General features: G+C 51.5%; 1 long non-coding RNA gene across 2 annotated transcripts; it reads right to left on the reverse strand.

The window, feature by feature from the left end:
* Positions 1-236: 236 nt before the first annotated feature.
* On the reverse strand, positions 237-8,743 carry LOC139015595 (uncharacterized). Of its 2 annotated transcripts, none has more exons than XR_011472461.1 (4): positions 8,449-8,743; positions 3,535-3,668; positions 2,508-2,682; positions 237-574 (listed from the first exon to the last, which is right to left on the reverse strand). It is a non-coding gene; the product is annotated as an uncharacterized lncRNA (long non-coding RNA). The 2 variants fall into 2 exon arrangements; XR_011472462.1 differs by lacking the exon at positions 8,449-8,743 and adding an exon at positions 6,107-6,165.
* Between the last annotated feature and the right edge of the window lie 8,081 nt (positions 8,744-16,824).

Consider the following 16,824-nt stretch of genomic DNA (forward strand, 5'->3'; position numbering starts at 1 on the left):
GGGTTCTAACTTGCAAACCTGCATCCACAGTGCCGTTGGAATCAACGACAAATATAATCACGTGGTTTTAAACTCTTCACATGTAATTCTGATACATGGCAAAGGATTCCTCGTGAAAGGAGAATGCATTTTCTTTTGGTTTTGTTGAGACACAATTGACATACAGCACTGTATACATTTAAGGTTCACGGGTTTAATACATGTATAAGTGAAATGAAAAATGCATTGTAATATAACCCACACACAATAAGAGAATAAATGAAACAGCCCCAGGACAGGGTTCCCCTGGGGACACAGGCAAAGTCCCAACCTGAGCGGACTCAGGGCACCTCCATCATCAACAGGAAACCCCAGGAGCCTGGCCACGGAGCTGCTGCTCACGGAGTCCACGTGGAAACAATGGGCGGCCTTTCTCTGAGCTCTCTCCCCAGACACCACGGGATGCCGGAGCGGTACGGATGGGTTTCTCCCGGCAGGGGACCCGGGGCCGGCGGCTGCAGCTGCCAACGATCCGGTCACCAGGGAAGCCCTTCAATGGGAGACAGAGGGACCGGCGGTGACGAGATGTAGACTCCTGAACCACATGACAAAACAGGCCTGTAAATGTGCGACTGCCCATAGAAGCAATAGATCCCTCTTTCCACAGACTTTGTGTTGAATGAAGTAATGCTGACTTATATATAGGACACCAGCCAGGTCCTGGGTTACGCCGCTCCCACACCCTCCCCCCCATCTCTGTCACACACGACCCAGACAGCCCACAGTCCCCCTGCACCCACCAACCCCCACCCCCCCCACCCCAAGAATTCCTTGGTTGAGCTGCCTTTTTCTCTGCAGCAGGTTTGGGGACGTTTGGCTGAGACATTTCGGCAGTGTGGCCTTTCTCCGAAGGCCAAGAACCCTAGGAACATTTTGCCAGAAACTAAGTATGAACATAAACTTAACAGCATCCTCTTCCTTGAAAACCTTGTAATTTAAGGGGGAGGCTGCTGAGAAATATAGTCTTCACAGTTTCCCTCCTGTTTACCACAGCATCATGGTGTTCTAAGCGGGTGGATTTGTCTGCATCAGAATTTAACACACGAGGAAAAAATGATCAAGTGTGTCCTTGCAGAAATACCCACAGACTAAGAAAAAGAGTGAGATTTTCTCCCTTTCCAAAAGAGAAAGCTCAAAATACCCAGAGAGCTACTCAGCCTTTTAGAGAGATGATTGGCAGATGCGTTCAGATCGTACCTCCTCTCTCGTGGTTACACAGTCTTTGAAAAATCATCCAAGACCCCTTTGATTTATGGTTTCTACGCACCCCAAGGAATAACGGCAAGGTGACTCAACAGCTGTAGTTTGGGGAAATAGCAGCCCTTTCATTGAGCTCCCAAAGATGAAGTTTAACCCGTGTTTCTCTTCCATAAATATTCTTTGTTCACGCCAGCTCCGCAGTGTTTGAAGAGTTAGATTCGGGTAGTCTGACTCCGTAGAGAGCCGTGGAGCCCTCTGTGACAGCTTGAAGCCATCCCCGGGAGAGCAGCATGAAAAATGAGAGCTATGCAGTGAAAAATGTAGGAGCTGTGAATGCGGTGGTGAGGTCAGCCCGCAGACGCTCCCCGGTGTCTGGCACAGCCCTCCTCCTGCGCCCCAGTTGCTGATAAGAGGGAGCCAGATGCTCTTATCTGGCCAGGCCGGGGAGGACCGAAACACGCCGTGGCAGCCTGGCCAGGACTGCCCCTTCGCAGAGACCTCCTTAAGGCAGGATGAACAGAGACCCGAGAAATCCCATCTGGGCTGCTCTCGGCTCCCTGACCCCTCCCTGTCACCAGGGCCCCTCTTTGGAGATGGTTCCCTCCATCCCAGCCCTTCCTGGCCCGCTCCTGGGTAGCTTCTCCTCCAGTTCTTTCTAGGGGGGCCCTCGATCCCTGTCCGTTGTTAAACACCCCTAAGTTCTGGCGCCTTTCCTCCAGAGAGTCCCCCTCACTTCGTGGTTGCACCGTCTTTAATATGATTCTTTCCTGGACCCCTGCCTCCCCCCTGGACACACTGGGCTGCTGCCTGGTCTGGCTCTGCTCACCACGGCATCCCTGGTGGCCGGTGTAGCCAGCACAACAAACACCTGCCCTAGGAAGGGAAGGGAGGGGGAGGGAGGAGAAAGGATGAAAAAGGGGCCGGGGACAGGAGGGTCACCCAGATTCTCACAGGGAGGGTCTGGGCTGACAACTCCAAAGAGCTCCGATTGGAAGATGAGCGCGTATTTGTTTTGCTGACACTTTTATTATGTCCAAAATGCAAACAGCCAGCCATTGCCAGTCCTGAAGCGAGAATTTCCTCCTTGCTGCTCATTTATCGTTCTTAATGTCACTCTTCAGCAGCGTCTTCCATGGCGCTTAGAGGCGCTTAAAGGAACAAAACTGCCATCATATTTTACAAACCGTTTCACACCCTGAGAGCTGAGAGCTGAATATATGGAAGGTTTCTGAAAACTGCCTGCAGGCGTCGGGTTCTAATATCATTACCTGTGGCTTTATAGCTCTGCTTTGTCAAAGGAGGGCTGCCGCGGGCCCCCGGGAGCTCTGAGAGCGCCTCTGGTCTTCTGGGCAAACGTAGGGCCTTGAACTGCACTGCCTGCCTCTGGCTCTGCCACAGATGCTTTCTGCTGCCGCCTTTTCTTCCTGAGTTACGCACTCAGATCTAGAGTTCAATGAAGAAGGAGCAACATAAGGTCTAACCTCTGAGGAGTCGGCCTGAACCTCACATAAAGGGAAATACAGTGGGGCCTTGACTTACGAGTTTAATTCGTTCCGTGATGGAGCTTGTAACTCAAATTACTCATATGTCAAATCAACAGTGAACGAGTGAGACATGTGATGCTGGGCTGATGTTGTGGCATTCACTGTGACTTTCGCTGCGCCAACTAGCGGTGGGGTATCTGAAGCTGGCTCGTAACCCGAATTTTAGCTCACAACTCAAAGCAAAAAATCAGCAGAGAGACGGCTCGTATCTCAAAAAACTCTTTAGTCGGGACACTCGTAAGTCAAGGCCCCACTGTAGTGGCGTTTTAGAGTGGCAAGTGGGAGTCACGGAGGAGGTTGCTCAGACGCCAGGATGCAGCCGCGTCCCTGAATGAGCATGGCCAAAGCCGGCCAGCCCCTCCCTGCCTGCATCCCAGGACACCCCCTTCCACCCTGCAACGTCCGATGTGATCTCAGCCATGCTCACCACACCCCCAGCACATGGGAGAGGGGGGAGAGAGAGAGAGAGAGAGAATAGAGTGGGCAGTTATTAAAGAGCAGAGGCATGGGTTTCACTGCCCTTCTCTCCAAACCTGTTCACTGCTCTTGAATAGTCCCCTTAGTTTTGAATTCACACTCTCAGTGAAAGTGCTCTTATACCAACACCATCCACTCAAGTGCATTCACTGGAAGCTCCAAGCCCTCTGTGCGTGTTTATCGTGTGCTGAGCCTCGATACTGCTCCGTGTGGGGAGCAGACAGGTCCTCTGGACTCACTGGTGGTTGGGGGCTGGGGACGTCTGTTTTCTTACCAGTTAGCTCTTTCGTTCTTCATTCGAAGGATTAAATTTCCTTTCAAAGTCTTTCACGCCTATAGGGACTCGTTCCCTCTGCTACTCTGGTTTACTGTTGTTTTGTTTTTCTATTTTTTTCCAACCTTTTCTTCCTGCAAAGACAACACATGAAGAAATAATATAAGGAGTCACTGTCCCGGCTTCCCTAGGTGTCCCTCATACTCACCATAAAACGCTGATCCTATGTGTGTCCAAACTTCACCTCTGCCTTCATTCATTTAGTGAAAGAAGCTTCTAGACTGGGTAAATGATTTTTTTTTTAATAAATGGGAAAGTTGGACTCTTGCTTCTAGCCATGAGGTGTAGCCAGTACTGAACTTGCCCACCTACCATGAACAACTAGAAAACTGGACAAAGTATAGGAAACAAATATTTTTAGACATGGGACCAGGGTCATTGCAGGATTCTGAGAGAAGGGAAGCAAATCAGGTGAACTCCTCTGATGTCACCACATGCCCTGATCCTGGACCACGGCACAGGGAGAGGAATTCCCAGCATTCCTCCTTGAGCAGAGGTCTCCTCAAGCTGAGGAGCAGAGATTGGGGGTCAGGGAGGCCAAGGAGAGGGATGGGGTGGAATGAGCCACACAGAACTGCCCTTTGAGAGCTTCCCCTCCCGTCTTGAGTCTTTGGTTGAAAACTGCACTGTGCATGCATAGGATCAACTCTCCAAGGTCAAGGAAAGAACCACTATTGGAATTTGTAAGTTTCACAATTTCCAGAGCTCACACAGTTCCCATCAGTCAAGTGGAGAGACCTTGTTGCATAAACAGAGCACGCAGAAAAGAACTCAGAAAGGTCATGCTTTAGTCATAGACAAAACTAGCCCAACAATAAAAGCTAGTCTAAACCTGTCATTACAAAAAAACGTTAAAAACAAGACTCAAAAAGATCAATCTGATTCAAAATTAATTTAACTGCCTGCCAAAACAACAACAACAACAACAAAACACACAAAAACCCGCAATACTGTTAAAGGAAGATAACAAAATCTGGACACTCAAGAATGTAGTATTCACAATGTCCAATATGCCATCAAAATTTACTAGACATGTGAAGATGTGAAAGATGCAACATGGAGGTGGGACAAAAACCAGTCATAGAGACAGACCCAGGAAAGATACAGATTATGGAGAGATAATGGACTTAGCCAAGAAAGACTTTGTTTTCTAAAACAGTCTCCTACCCTCAAGAGTTTTAAAGATAAGAACCTAATGAGGAGAGAAATTGAAGGTAGAACCAAAGGAAACTGCTAAACTAGATAATATAATATCTGAAATAATAAAAATTCTCCATACCTTTGCCAATCCATGGGAACTATCATGATTTTTTAAAAAATATTTTAATATGAAAATAATTCAAACATACGCAAAAATATAGAGAAGAGGATAATGAACTCCCAATACCCATCCCCCGTTTCAACAATCCCCCAATGTTCTTTGAGTTTCATCTGTCCTTCCAAAACTCTTTTTGTTTTTTCTGGGGCAATTAAAACAATTTTCAGATATCATATCATTTCACTCCCAAATGCTCTGGTGTTCATCTCTAACAAATAAGTGGCCAAAGCTTAAACGCATACACACAATGCCATTATCACACCCCAAAGATTAGCAATAATTTATTCCTATTGCCTGTTAACCAATCCCTCCTCCGTTTTTCCTGATTGCCTCAGGAAGTTGGGATTGACCATTTTGGTGCATTTGCTCCTCTCATCACTTTTAGCTGAAACGTCTCTTAATTCTCTTGCCTTCTCCTCTGGTTTTTCCAGGGCAGGTATTTGTTGGAAACAATCCAGTGATTTTCCAGGTCATTTTCCCGAGAGAATGTCTCACTTCATTGAGGAGTTCTTTATTTTTTATTTTATTTAAAAATAAAAATAATATTTATATGTATATTTTATTGATTTCCGAGAGGAAGGGAAAGGTAGAGAGAAACATAAATGATGAGAGAGAATCATTGATTGTCTGCCTCCTGCACACCCCCTACTGGGGATCAAGCCTGCAACCCGTGCATATGCCCTAACAGGGAATCAAACCGTGACCTCCTGTTTCATAGGTTGATGCTCAACTACTGGGCCACTGAGGAGTTCTCTACATTTCTTCTAAGCCTCCTATTTCCTGTGGGTCGGTAGTTAGATCTAGAGCAAGCATGTCAAACTCGCATCCTGTGGGCCGCATGCCTCGTTTCTTTAAACTAGCAGCATGCCGGCTGCGAGTTTGACATGCTTGATAGAGGTTCGATTAGGTTCAGGTTGGAGGTACAGAAATACTGCACAGGCAGCGCTGTGGCTTCCTGTTGTGGAGCCGAGGGAGGCCCATGTCTGGGTGCCCCATCTAAGGTTCCCCAACAACACTCCACCTAATGGCGTTAGCTCTCCCTTGGAGTTGTAATTTTAAAATGTCTTTGCCAACTCAGTAGCTGATAAATTGGTCAGCTACTGAGTTGACCAATTTATCATATTCTAGTTGGTCAGTGTTAACTTGTTAGTTATTTCTCAAGTCACAGGATTACTCTCCGATTCATCTGCCCACCTCCTTCCTTGCCAGGCCTCCTCACAGGGTCTCGGTCATCTCTGGTGCACTCCTAGTCGTGCCGGTCTCATCCAGCTCTGTGGATGGCTTGATGCAGAAACTACTGCATGCACAGCGCAGGAATTGTCTCCGCATTCCAGGCCACAGTAGGTACCAGGCACCCGGCCCTGACTCCAGCTCCCCACAGGAACGACTGCTTTGCATGGCAAGGTCGGCGATGTTTCTGAAGCCGCTGGCTCTACAAGAAAGCGGCCAGGGTCACTGTGAAACCTCCACGGACAGGCTGCACAGCCCCCAATGGCACATCCTTTCTCTACCGTGGCCGGGGCTGCAGAATGGGAGAAGGTTAGTGCAGCAGTAAGTCGGCTCAATCCTAGTCACTTTTCAATGTCCGGGTCCTCTTCCTAAGACACCCGAGTCCGTGTGGGCTAAGCCATGAGCAGTTTGTGGCACAGACACTGTCCTGAGTCACTGGGGCTTCTCCCCTGCCAAGTGGGGTCATTGGCTTTGGGCCACTCTGTGCTTGTCCACTCTCCCTCCCCTTAGACTGAGTTATTTCCCAGGAAGAGCCAAAGGCTAGAAACAAATACTCCTCAGTGGGGTCAGCCCAGAGGCCACAGAGACACGCCCAGATCTGCCTGGATCCCAGGATGAGCACAGGTCAGCCTGCCCGGGGGAACCTGCCCCCGCCTACCCAGTAACAGCAAAGAGTCGTACCCTCGGAGAGGGGCAGGGTGCCCCCAAAGACTGTTTTTCCAAAAGATGTTTTTTTGAAGGCAAACAATGTAAGGACTACTTTCGTAATCCAGGTATCTCTGTGAAAATGTTGAAAATCTCCCTAGGAATTCCTCAGGCAAGGCCAACTTGAGAAACACCGTGTGTCAGCTGCCCGGCCAGCCCTCCGGGACCACGCAGGACACTCACAGGCACGCCGTTCCGTCCCTGCCCCCCTGAGACTCCCTGGAGCCACAGGCACTGACCAAGGACATGCTTTGGAGCTCGGTGTATTTTTTTTAATAGTTTATTGATTTTAGAGAGAGAGGGAGGTGGGGGGGCGGGGGGGGGGGGTGGTGGGGGGGGCGGGATTCAGGAATGGCGTCCTTCAGGAGGGAGAGGGAATGTGACCCAGGATCAGATGAGTTTCCCTGTTTGGAGCAAACAAGTTCTTCCCCTCCCAGGGCCCCTGCGCAGGAGCTGAGCCACCTGACCAGCGTTGTCTTCAGCCAGAGGAGGGCCGGTGCCAGGAGTTACCACGTCAGCAGTGCACACACGCAGCCCAGCTTACCAACCACCCACTCCACCCAGGAGGCAGCTTCCCACCCAGGGGGGTTTGAAAAGCCACAGACCCACCTGTCCCCTCCACCTGCCCCAGACTCCCCAGCATCCTGCCTTTGTCCCATTCTCCTGGGAGAGGAAGGCGCCCTCTTTTCCAAGGGGGCTCAGGTGGCATGAGTTAAGCCACTGCCCGTTTGAGGGCGGTGCCACCTGTCTGCCAAGGGCCCCGAGGCTCCCTGGGCCTGCTCAGACGCACCTGCCTCTACCCCTTCACGAACCCTGAGCTCAGACAGCCGGGCACGCATGCTGCACCTGGAGCTTCCTTCCTGGCCAACTGTGGAAACCACAGGGAGGATTTCCAGCTCAGCTCCAATGCCGCCTCCCCTGCCACCCCTCCCACCTTTCCCTTGCTGCCCTGTGTCTCCCAAGGACTCAGTCACATCCAGTCACTTCTGTGCCCAAAGCAGCCAGGCTCCCAAAGCCCTCTACCGCCCTCCCGGGCCACAGGGCCCTGACACTCCAGAGCAGTGGTTCTCAACCTTCTGGCCCTTTAAATACAGTTCCTCATGTTGTGACCCAACCATAAAATTATTTTCGTTGCTACTTCATAACTGTAATGCTGCTACTGTTATGAATCGTAATGTAAATATCTGACATGCAGGATGGTCTTAGGTGACCCCTGTGAAAGGGTCGTTCGACCGCCAAAGGAGTCACGACCCACAGGTTGAGAACCGCTGCTCCGGAGGGTGAGGGCCAGGAATCGCTCCTAACCCCAGTCAAACCCATGCCTCCAAGTTGAGCCCGAGGGACACACCGTTTCACTTTCCTGGAAAACTTCGTGGTTTCTCCAAAAAGTGGACTTCCCCATTGTGGGGAGGCTCCTCACCCTATGGCTGGACACTGATTCCTCCAACAACTTCTGGAACATTCCTGGGAACGCCCTCCTCAGCACCTCCTTCCTCCCTCCTCCGTGGAGCCTCCACAAGTGGGGACTGACCCCTCTACCTCAGGTCCCACCAGGCCGTCCTCACCGTGGCTCCGTCTCACCATCACTGCTCCCCACTTACACTCAGGAAAGGGTCCGGCAAGCCTGCCTTCCCAGTGGGTGCTGACTTTTCATTCTCTCTGGCATCCGCCGAGGTCGCCAAGTGCCTCTGCCTCCCTTCAGCAGCGAGTTCCTTTCCGTTCTCAGCTGGTTCGTGATCGCCTCTCAGGCTCCGCTCCTGCCTCCGAAATTCACCTTCGCCCTTGCTTGCTGTAGCTGCACAGGAAGTCCTGGCCCTGAATATTGCTCCAAAGAGCAGCAAGGGAACAGCCGACGACCACCATCCTCTACGTCCAGTCAGCCCTTCGCTTAGAATCAGGTAGGCCTCCATCCATTCCCTCCGCTCACCCCCTCGTCCCAGTCCCAGGCCCCATTCCCATCCCACCCCCCTGGTGCACTTGCCTCGCCCCAGCCCCCTGCAGCCTCGCTGCACCATCTCACAAATGGGAGGAGAGGACACCTCGGGGCTCCCTGGGGAGCTGGGGCAGGAGAGGGAGAGGCTGGTTGAGGTCACTTCCTCCCGGTGGCATTGCCCACTCTCGGCCTCCCACCCCAGAGCCTTTCCCACGGCCAGGGAGGCAGAAAGACAGGGTGGGACCTGGTTTGCTTGGTGTCTACTCATCATCTGGATAGCAGCAAGAAATAGGGGCGAGGGCCACATGACCACACACTGCATTTCCCAGCGTTCACTAGCTGTGCCGGAGGGGGCTGAGGAATGAGGGCCGATCTTGGGAGCCTAGATCTCTCCCCGCCGATCCTGGGGCATGAGGGCCTCCCACAGGAGGGCGGTGGACAGAGGGTGGAGGGATGGAAACATCTGTGGACCCTCAGACTCAGGGCTGATCCTCCCTTCAAGAATGTTCAGATACCAAGCTGCTCTTGGCATAGGCATACCTCTGCTTTCATGGCCGAGTCAAAATAAAAGATGGGTTTCCTCGGCAACCAAGGAAACATCTCGAGAGAACGGTTATATTGTTTTGAAATGTTTTGAAACCTTATCAATGGTTTCCAGGGAAACCCAGGCTTTCCTAGGTAACTCTAAGAAGAGGCACAGGGGAGCAGGTCTGAATTCACAGTATGCAAGCACGCAGCCATTTGTGAAGGCAGAAGTATTGAGTTCACTCACATCTGACATTTAATGTTCGTGCCTGTTCAGTCTGACGTACAGTGACTCCTTGGGGAGGTCAGCATTACCTGGCTCACAATTTAAGACATCACACAAAGTTTTAAAAATTATGGCACTTGTGAATCCCATAAGAATCGAAAGTTTAATTGATATCATGAAATACACTTTGGGGAAAGCCAGATTTGAAGGACCACCTCAGCGGCCAAATTTCAGTCAGAGCAGCTTGTAGTCAAATGGCAGCTGTGTCCGCAGAAGCAGCGGTGGGACCGCCAATGAATCCGGGGAAGGTGGCCCAAGCCCTCCCCGTGTCCCACCAGGCTGTCCTCACCGTGGCTCCGTCTCACCATCACTGCTCCCCACTTACACTCAGGAAAGGGTCCGGCAAGCCTGCCTTCCCAGTGGGTGCTGACTTTTCATTCTCTCTGGCATCCGCCGAGGTCGCCAAGTGCCTCTGCCTCCCTTCAGCAGCGAGTTCCTTTCCGTTCTCAGCTGGTTCGTGATCGCCTCTCAGGCTCCGCTCCTGCCTCCGAAATTCACCTTCGCCCTTGCTTGCTGTAGCTGCACAGGAAGTCCTGGCCCTGAATATTGCTCCAAAGAGCAGCAAGGGAACAGCCGACGACCACCATCCTCTACGTCCAGTCAGCCCTTCGCTTAGAATCACCACATCGCTTAGGAACATCTTGTTTAATTAAAACGTGCATTTTAATTTCCTGAGTGATATTTTTCACTGTCACCGTGCTGTGCACATGCTTTATATGGCATCAAACACAGCGGACCGCAGGCAGGAACAGATGGGTCTCACTCTGTGTCAAACTGATAGCATATCACACAGAAAAATAACAGTTAATTTGAGCTTGAAAAGGTTACTCAGACCATACCGCCTCCAGTGGGATATATTTTTAAAGACAAAGAAATGTTGAAATGTACATAATAGGTTTGTTTTCGGTAGTGATATAGGTGCAGTGATAATAAGACTATTTCATGCGTATTCTTTTGCACATGAGTCACTATACAAATGTCGGAAGCCCAGATTCTTGCTGTGGGAGGAGGTAGTCCCACAGGAGGCGTGGGGCTGTGAGGACAAGCTCCCTGATGTTAGGCTGGAGGTGAAGGCATCGTCAGTATGAACTCATGATGTTTGAAAAAACATATTTGAATCTCTGTCCATTGAAGAGTTGAAGGAACAATGACATCCGACTGTAATGAGCACACAGAGCACCCAGACCTTGGTTTCTAAATCCCTTTCTCCACCAGAGGGAAAGGTGGCTGACCCAGGCCTGGAGCGGGGAGGGTCCAAGGTCAGCCTGGGACACCCAACAGTGCCAGGAAGAAGGATGTGCCCAGAGACTGACGGGGGCATTAAAGTAGCTGCATCTCACAAGTGACGAAAGCCGAGTCAGGTTGGCATTCGGTTCCCAGGACTGCCGTGACCGATGGCCACAAACCACCCGGCTGAGACAGCAGCCGTTTCTTCATGCTCTGAAGGGCAAATCTAAATTCCAGCTGTCAATAGGGCCAGGCTCCCCCTGAAAGCTCTAGGGGAGGGTCCTTCCTGCCTCAGTGGCTCCAGCCTTCTTTGGCTGGTGGCCGCCTCACTCCAGTCTCCCCTGTGTCTGCACATGGCCATCTTCTCTGTCTCTGTAGGTCTCTGTGCCATTTTCCTGGCTGTGATTTTGAACTATAATTATGCATGATGCTACCTTTGGGGAAATTGTGTGAAAGGTTTATGAGATCTTTCTATTTATTTTCTTTACAACTGCATATGAATATATAATAATCTCAAATGTTTGTTAAACAAAAAATGTTGTCAGAGAGAGAGAGAGACTGAGGGAGGAGGAATCCACAGGTCCTGGCGTCTGACTGGCTGCAAGACAGAGAGAGACACTGAAGGAGGCCTGGAAGTTCCAAGCCCGGGTGACTAGGGGAAACCAGGACAGAACAGCAGGGGCAGGAAGGGAGGCGCTAACCCCAGGGCCAGACCAGGGGACTCTGGTCAGCATGAAGGCCTGAGAGCCTGGAGTGTGCTTTTCTTTGGGATGCAAGTAACGCCGGGCAGCTGCAGCCGGCCTACGGGAAACGGGCAATTTCCTAGGAGGCTTCCAGGGAGACCTTGAAGCTCAAGGCAGACATGCATTTGGGACCAGGGTGAACACACGCCACCTTTCACCTTTATTTCCCCGTAACATACTGGCTTTCTCTCTCAGTCCAGGGCCGCCCCCAGCGCCCAAGCCCCTGGGAGCAACTGACCCCAAACTCCCAGGGAAAAGTCTCCTAGGTGGGTGCCCTCCCCTCGGGGCCAACAGGGCAGGGCCATTTTACACAAGTGGCCAGAGCTCACCAGAGTGTGACAGTCTCAGGGGTCATCTTGAGCTGGGCAGGCACCCCCAAATGTATCCATCACTAAAGTCCTTACAGCGCCTTGTATTCAGTCCAATATGCTTACTGGGACATTAAAATGAACCCCATTTCCTCTTTCAAGAGTGGATTCTCATGTTCTCCGACTATCACATGTTAGAAAGATTTTCAACAAGAGCTGAAACTAGCATTTAGCCTGGCTTTTAGGAAACCAGAAAATTAAATTAACCGGAACATCAAATCCCCAATCTGAGAATCAGAGTTTTATTTTATTATAAATCCAAATTTATGCAAGTAAAGATCATTCTCGTATGGATATGCAGTAGCTGCTTCCCCCACAACCCCTTAAACTTTCTAAAACCATTCCTTATTATTCGGATAATTTATCTGGAGATAGTTCCTGGTTCGATGACCTTTTAGCACAAGGCCGTTTTTCTTTAACGGAGAAACACTGTTTCTTCACCCAGATGAGCACACACCCCGGAGTGTCGTCGCCTGTGGCCTGAGTTGCTCTCTGGGAGGTTTGCTGTGACAAATCTCGTCATCAGCTGAAGGTCAGGCGCCAGCGCCCTGCGGGACAGAGAGAACTATGGGACCTGGAGCCACGGGGAGAGCATCAAAGCAACACCATGAAGGCCCGCACACAGACATTTCTTCCCTTCTCTTGTAGGAAAACCTCTCAGAGGAGGATTTCCCCTCTTGCAAGGGTGTTTATGGGACCGAGTCACAAACAAGCACCACGTGCTGAGTAAATAAATAAATAGGTGGCCCACGCACCTGCTTCCTAGAGGGGGATTTGTTGACTTAATCCCACCCTTGGCTTCCTGGTGAGTCTTCATTAATTAAGGCTCTGGAAACAAAAGAACTTTGTCTTCTTTAATCATGGAATTTCCAGAACATCAAAGTGGACAAAGAAGTTTTCAGAAGCTCCTTGATTCTAAGCATCTTCCTCCTGCTCAGGGCAGCCGCCAGGGAGGTGGGTGGAGGTCACCTGGGAGGAGGATCCCCCATAAATTGGAAGGGTGGGGGCTCAGGCCAAGGTGGGAGGGGTTGGTTGGAAATAGGAGCTTTGGGCAGCCTGGGGAGATATCCCTGCCGGGCTGGCAGTGGGATGTGAATGATCTAAAGCAAAAATCACATTCCAAACATACCATTCCCAGCAGAGAGTAAATATACTCAGCAAAGCCAGGTTCAAAGTGGGCTCTGCAGAATATCTGCATGAAATGCTGTTGAAGAGTAGGAGAACCCAAGGGCTGAGTTGGAGGTCTTCGCAAACGTGGGCGTGCCCGTTTCTCTCAGAAGTCATGGAAGAATCCAAATGAAAGAATCCCAGAGAAATGCCATGGGAATGAGATGTGTACAAGGCTGTGTGGGAGCAGAGCCCTGTGGGGCCCCAAGGTTCCAGCCGCTGGTGCAGACCCCGTGTGTAATCCCCTCCTGGTGAATGTGCCTGGACTGGGGAGGGAGGGATGTTGCTCTTATGATGGGGTTACATGGTGTGACAAGGTAAGGGGACAACACTCCTGCGATTATCTGACCTCACCTGTGCAGCCGGCTGGCCTTGCAGAAGCACAGCTGCGAGGTGAGCGGCCATGTCTTGCCACATCACTAGGACACGAGGGAGGGAGGCCTCTAGGGCTGACAATGACCCTGATTGACAGCTAGCAGGATGAATGCAGGGCCTCGGGGCTGCCGCCACCTGGTGCTAGGTTCTGCCAACATGGCGGGGAAGGTGGAACTGCGCCTTGGACAAGGACCACGGCCCTGCGGCCACACCCTGAGTGCAACCCGGTGCCACCTGAGCGGAAAGCCAGCTGAGCCATCGCTCACAAAAACGACATGAGAATAAATGTGCTGTTTTAAGCCGCTGTGTGTCAATCTGTTACACAACAAGAGAAAACGAATACAGATCTTATCAGAAAGTCAGCATAATTTATCTTAGCAAGAGTTTTAAAAAGAACTCATGCATCTGTGAGAACAGAGGGCTGCTGGGGTTGGGTTAGCAACTTGAGAAACCTTGGTGCATCCCTTAGAATGCAGAGCACTGGGTTAGAGTCAGGCGATTTGATTCTGGCCCCTCTTCCCTGGCAGGCTAGCCTGGACCAGTAACTTCCTCACCACGGAGGCCAGTTCAAGACCCTGAGAAGTGAGGACGCACAGCCATGCGGCTCCCTGTGTTTCCTTCTAGTTCAAAACATTAGCTGCTGGAGGGGAGCCACATGGAAATCACGGGAAGGACGCGGGCAGCCTCTAGGGGCACGGACTGGCCCAGGCTGGCAGCCAGCAGGGAAATGGGGACCTCAGTCCCGTAAGAAACAGAATTGGTCCAAAACCGGAATGGGCGTGGGGCTCATTGATCCCGAGCCCCCAGAAAGGCTCGCAGCCCTCCCCGTAGCGTGCTTCCGGCCTGGGGACACTCCCCTCCTACAGCTGGACTCAGACTGACCCACAGAACCGGGAGACAATTCATGGGCTTGTTTCCCGCCTCTGGGTTTGTGCAGGTGCGTTGTCGGTGTCCCTGGAAACTTCCGGTGAGGATGTACGCATGCGCATCGCGTGCACAGAGGTTTATACTCATACCTGCCCTGCGTGCTTGTGGAGTCCACTTTGCCGTGTGAGCTATGGGCCAGCTGCCACTCCAGGGGCAGGTCCGGCCACCTGCGCCCAGGGGTGGCTGCCGAGGTTGGGGACGGGCATGGGTTGGAAGGGTTGGGTGGGTGACTGGCCTGACGCTGGATTTGCAGCCCGCACCTCGTTTCTAGCTGTTCCTAGTGCAGACCGGAGTGTCTCTGGGGAAGCTGGTGGGCACAGGGTGGCGTGAGCTCCCATCAGGCAGCCTTCCACCGCCCAGGCTGAGGTCTCCGTGGCTTGTTCTCATGGGTTCGCTGCTGTTGTTGGCGTTGCCTGGTTGTGGTTCCCTCCCCCGTGTTCAGGAGAATGTTCGTCGTCAAGAGGACGGGCTTGGATTCACCTGGGCCACTGAACCCAGTCCTTATGCTTCTGGAAGCGTGGTGAGCTCACCGTACGGAGGGGTGGTGATAACGGTGCGCTTACAGGGCTGAGGGAGGCTCGAGGAGACCTGTTCTGAGGCCCACGTGGTCCTTATTCCTGCCTGTCTGTCTGGGGGGCTCCCGTGGTCCCTGGTCTCCTGACTGGGCTCTTTCACAAGACCTGAGGCTGGTCCCCATCTCTGCCGGCACAGAAGTGAACCGGGAGGGTGTGGCTGCTCCTACAATAAGCCACGGGGAGATTCATGGGCGCGGGGCAGCCTCTCGGCGGTGAAATCCAGCAGGGATTCAAACTAGATAATCATTTAGATCCCCTTCTCCCCCACCACCCGCTCCAGTCCGGGCTCAGTAAGAATGCTGCATCCACGGAGCCCATCCAGTTCGCAGAGAATGAGCCGAGTCTCGGGCTGGAGCGCGAGCGCCACCTGTTGGCACCGACAGCCCACGTTTTTCCGTGGGTCTCTGTGCCAAGACCCCACCCATCTGGATCTTGGGCAAAGTTTCTAATGGATTCTGCCTTTGGGGGCCGGCAATTAGAAACACTCCCCCAGTAAATATATTAACGAACACAGGCTCCCCTTTGTTCAGGGCCTGGCACTTGGCGCTGCCACCCAGTGATCCTAAACCAGGGGTGGGCAAACTTTTTGACTCGAGGGCCACAATGGGTTCTTAAACTGGACCGGAGGGCCGGAACAAAAGCATGGATGGAGTGTTTGTGTGAACTAATATAAATTCAAAGTAAACATCATTACATAAAAGGGTACGGTCTTTTTTTTTTTTTTTTTTTAGTTTTATTCATTTCAAACGGGCCGAATCCGGCCCAAGGGCCGTAATTTGCCCACGGCTGTTAAACCCTCTTCTTTCCTGAATGGCACCGTCCAGGTCATGGGTCTTCCGCCTGGAGACCAAAGGTGACTTTGTCCTGAGCTACGCAGGTTTGCAGGTTCTCCGCTGCACCTGTCAGAGGCGGCCACGGTGCTGTGAGCATTTAGGAAAGAGGAAATACAAAATAATCCCCTGGTCGGGTGGTTTCTTGCAGGTAGCGTGGCTGCATGATTGTCACTGCCCAATGGGGCCAGCATCGCTGTCCTACTGTCTGTTCCTGTCATTGACCCCAGAAACATCCTGGGAAAAGCAGAGTTCTCCGAGCACCTGAGCATGGTGGTGGAGGAACACGTTTCACTGTGAAACCACTACATGTAGCTCTACATATAACACGTGTGATGCTGAAACCAAGTCTCTATGGATCTTGATATCACTTTAAGGGGTAGTGAAGGCCACCGAGTTGTACACTTAAGTATGACTAAGTTGGTAAATTCTAGATTATGTCTATTTTACCACAATTTAAAAAAACTACTCGCTACTACTTTACACATCTGTTCACTCTTTCATCCACCTAAAAGTGTTCTTATGAGGCCCACAGCGGTGCTGGGATGGAGCTGAAAGAAGAGACCATGATGGTCCCCGTCCTCACTGGGCTTTTTACTGTCTCCATCGCTTTGCCCTTTCCAGGATGTCATGTAGTCGGAATCACACAGTTTTCCTTTCAGATTGGCTTCTTTCACTTAGAAAGATGCACGTAAGCTCCCTCCCCGTCTTTTCTTGGCTTCACAGCTCATTTCCTTTTAGCGCCGAGTAAAATTCCTTGGTTGGATGCACCACAGCTTAACTACCCATCACCTACTGAGGGGCGTCTCGGTGGCTCCCAAGTTGGGGCGATTAAGACTAGAGCTGCTACAGACACCCGTGTGCAGGCGTGTGTGTGCACATGAGTTTTCACCCCCTTCGAGGAGGTACCAAGAAGCGTGATGGCTGCGTCATATGGTAAAAGTGTGTTCAGTTTGGCAGGAAACCACCAAACTGTCTTCCAAAGAGGCCGTGCCATTGTGCGTCCCACCAGCAGCGGGGG

Source organism: Myotis yumanensis, unplaced genomic scaffold (assembly GCF_028538775.1).
Source record: "Myotis yumanensis isolate MYYU_CA2020_CCGP unplaced genomic scaffold, mMyoYum1.0.hap1 SCAF_8, whole genome shotgun sequence".
Classification (NCBI taxonomy): Eukaryota; Metazoa; Chordata; class Mammalia; order Chiroptera; family Vespertilionidae; genus Myotis; species Myotis yumanensis.